This window comes from Xenopus tropicalis, chromosome 10 (assembly GCF_000004195.4).
Source record: "Xenopus tropicalis strain Nigerian chromosome 10, UCB_Xtro_10.0, whole genome shotgun sequence".
Lineage (NCBI taxonomy): Eukaryota > Metazoa > Chordata > Amphibia > Anura > Pipidae > Xenopus > Xenopus tropicalis.
In genome coordinates, this window is record NC_030686.2 from 23,225,984 (window position 1) to 23,230,379 (window position 4,396).

A 4,396-nucleotide genomic window follows, 5' to 3' on the forward strand; every position below is an offset into this window, starting at 1 on the left:
GGAGAGTAACCACAAAGCATTTTTTTCACTTTATTCTGTAAAGTGTCCAGTGGTAACCCAGCAGCAACAAACCATCCTATGGATAACAGAAAGGTGGTTCTAACATCTCACAAAAGTCTATCCACAGTCCAAAAAAACCTCTAATCAATAATGGCTGAAAGGTGGCTGAAGCAGTAGATTTGAATTGCAGTCTTTTCTTTTCACTGAAGACTGACTCCCGGCTGTATATTGGGTCTTTTTTAATGCCCCTGTTGGCCCAGCCTCCGAGCAAGTCCCTATTGTTAATATGCTAGGGTGGGGAGACATATTGATCCCGGGATAACTGGATTAGCTGGCTCTGCCTATTGTTCCTAATCAGGCTGGTGCAGACATGTTGGAGTCTTTGGGGGGTATCAGAATTTAATCTCATTATAAAATAAAATTATCAATTTCTCCAGTGTTTTCCACAGGTTCATCACAACCCCTATTAGTGGGGTCATTGTATACATCACTATGTAGGCTATAAAAAAGGTGTACATTGATTTTAGTTACACTTAAAAAAGGGCCTTAGTGCTCAAAATATGTTATGTAAATAAAAGCACCTTTTCAGCAGCAAGTTCTGCAGTTGTGGTGCGGTCTCAGTGACTTTCCAAGCAAATTTATTTATTCTTGCCCTGCAAGTTGGAGTGATATCACCCCCCTCCCCTTTCCCCAAAGCAGCTAATCAGCAGTTTTTTGCGCGTCCCATCCCCAGATTTGTGGTGAGGCCACTTATGCCGGCCTAGGCTTTGGCCTTTGTGGCCTCGCCACAAATCTGGGCCTGCAGATGGAGCTTCTAGGGCTGTTCAGTTATGGTAAAGCTAAATATAGCGGTCTACTTGCACTTATGTGGATAATCTATTGGCAGTAAAATGCCAAAATGCCTTTCCTTCTCATTTAACCACACTGTCAAATAATTTATTTTGTTATTTCATTGATTTGCCTAATTGTATTTAATTTTTGTGATTTTATTGCAGTTTTATGCTTGCATTGATGCGTTTTTTTAGCATAGCTTTGCCGTTGGGGGTAAAAAGATGTCTTTACCTGTTTCAGATTTGTCAGAATTTGCACTTTTCAATGGTTTTCTTGGGGTCACTGCAGTTAGGTCTTACAACACATTATACGCAGTCGGAGGATCTGTCTACAGAAGCTGAGTTGGCAGACGAGAAAATTCATATGCACTATTCTTTATTTGGAGTCCATACATATGACATACTTTGTTATATCTATACATATTTGCCATAAAATTGTCCAGTAGACCTCTAGTGTTCAAATTTTGGGTGATTTACCTTTGTATGTAAAAAAAAAATTATGCCAGATTTATAAAAAAAAAAAAAAAGTTTTAGGTGATTTTCAGAAATGCTAACTTTAGGAAAGTTTTGCAAACTGGTACTTTGGTTTAGAAAGATGTCTAAATAATAAAAAATATATGGTTTTCTGGGGTCTCTGTACAGTGAGGGGGTGTTTTGACACAAAAAAAATTTATATGCATTTTCATATTTAGTCCTTACATACAACATATTTTCCTAAAACGATGCATACTGGGTATCAGTAGAACTCCCGTCAACATTTTTAGGCAAATTTTTTAAAAAAAATTTACCAATTTTGGACTATTGTCAGAATATGTACTTTTTTTGCAGCTTTTACCAGACATAAAACTGGCCATGTGTTTATGAATTAGGTAGATGTAAGCCATGAGATTAGTATGCACTAGGTGTTAAATGTTATTATAAGCAAATTCTGAAAGAGGCAAAAGGAGACCCAGTCATCCTGATGATAATATGTAAAACATCTTAAATACTATTCAAGTCTGATTGGTTCTCTTCATCTGCCCATTTGACTGAGGATGGAATGCAGAGGAGAGGGATACTTTAATTTGCAAGAACCTGCACAATGATGTCCAGAACTGGGAAGTTAATTAATCATCTGGCACTCCATGGAGTCTAACTGCTTCCTTGATAGAACAGCCAAAGGAAGTTTAGGGAGGGGAACAAAATGAGCCACAATAACAAAAAAGTAGTTTGTTTAGAGGGTGGAGGTAGGTCAGAGATAAAATCCAGAGATATGGAACCCCAAGGTTTGGAAGGAACCAGGAGTGGAAGGAGTAAGCCCAAAGGCTTAGAGCACAAGTCCTTGGGCCTTGCACAGATGTCACAAGATTTATTATAATTTACATAGTTAGTAGTCAATGTGGGCCACCAAAGGAATCCTCTGGCTAGTACAATGTTTTTTTTTATTGCCAGGGTGGCTGGCTTAGTGTGGAGACGTCAATAGTGTGAAGGACTTCTAGACTTCAGAAACAAAAAAAAAAGAAGTCCATTTGGTCGATAAGGGAACATTGGATAGATATGAACGTTATGTGGGAGAACTGTTTCAGGCAAAATTAAAGGGGTTTAATTTAAATTAATTAAAGGGGTTTAATTAAATCAGAGGAATGCATTCTGAAAGGGGGCGTCAGCTTTTGAGAAGTTATAACCAGTACAATAAATAAGGTGGAAATTAAATCACATGAAGGAAAGCTCCCAACATGCTTGCTGAAGTCTGAGTCTTTTGGTGGTATGTAAATACTCCTGATTTTTATGGTGTAAATTAGGATGGGATGAGAGCAACTTTCTAAAAAAAAATGCCTCCACTCTTCTAGAGAACTTTGATAGCCAACAGTTCCCTAACAGAAAAGTAAGATACTGGATGAAGGGCTTCAGAAGAAGTTGTTCTTTGGGAGAGGATGGCCCCTACAGATTCAGAGGCATCCACTTTAACAATAATGGGTCTGGTTGGATCAGGATGAAGAAGTGGTGCTAAAGTACAATAAATCTTCAGAGTTTCAAAAGCTTCTTGAGCTTAAGGCATCCAAAGAATTAAGACCATAAGTTGCATAATAGATAAGAGGATCTGTGAAAATCTCTCAAATTTCCTCCAAAAGTACACAAATCCAATAAAGAGTTGAAAATCTTTCCTTGAAAGTCAGAACTGGTCAAAAACTTGTTCTGATCCATTTGAATGAAAATTTACATTTCTCAAATTTGACAAATAACTAACTGGTGGTGCGACCAAAGGCGAGAGAAGACTTTTTTCATGTGATGTTCGGCCAGGGAATTATAAGATTAAAATATCATATAGGTAAATAAGGATATCCAGGTAATCTCTGAAAACACTATTGAAATGCTGGAAGGTCGCTGCTGTATTGCAAAGACAAAAGGGCATTACTAAATATTGAAAATGCCCATATCTTCTATGGAAAGTCGTCTTCCATTCATCCCCCTCTCTTATTCTGACTAGATTGTATCTGTTCTTAACCATGATAGTATAAAGATTGTGTTAGTCGATGCATTGTCTCAACGTGTGAACGGATATGTGACCCATCGGTAACTCTGATGAGGATGGGAAGCAGCTTGTTCCTGAATGGAATCTTATTAAAATCTGCAATCTTAAGAGTCCAGAAAACAGCCACTAGCCCCCAAGTCAATGATGACCAGAAGCACCAGGACTTTGCCTTCCCACTGTAGAGAGAGCGAAATAGTAAGAAGAGGGGAGAAGTGGAGCTGTGGTCTAGAAGCATTTAAAGGATTTTTAAGAGGTAAAGGAATCAAACATTTGTTGAGAAGGTCAACATGTAGGTCACAATTAAGACAAAGATTTAATCTTCTATGTCACAGACCTTCTTCAGCGGAATTTCTTACCCTGCCCAAATTTGGCTGGCACATTGACAGCTCTTCTGACCCAGCATTCATTGCTATTGTAACTTTGCTAGTGCTGCCATACAACCGAACAGTTTGTGCAAAATGAACCTGCTTAAAACAATGCATTACGGGGGGGAGGGTTGTTTATATATTAGCCCACCAGTCACCCGAGACGTCTTGCTGAAGAGCCCTGCCACCCAGAGCTATGGCACCCCAATGAAATCATGTTACTGCTTTATTTCTGGTGTGCTGTTATAAACAACCTTATTTTGTAAGTTGTGTTCTACAGGAGTCAGGAGCTACTACTCTTGTTATACGGATACCACAATGATACAGCTTCCAAATCATTGTTAAAATGAGTCTATGCTTTTACTTAGCAGAAATATTTGTATTATATATACACATGGGAGCGCCCTTTGGGTTATGTAAAGCAATAATTATCATGCTGTGTAAAAAGTGGACTAAAACATTACCAGTGATGTTGTTCATAGCAGCCAATCAGATGCTTTGCTTTTCTAACTGTTGAAATCTAATTGCTGATTGGTTTCCCTGGCAACATCACCGGCAATGCTTCACTACATTTTTTACACAGCATGATAAATATACCTGTCTTGCAGCAAAATGTCCTTTCAAATATGTATATGATTAAACTGTAAGAATGTGTATAATGTTAAAATAAAAATAAAGATCACCAAGAC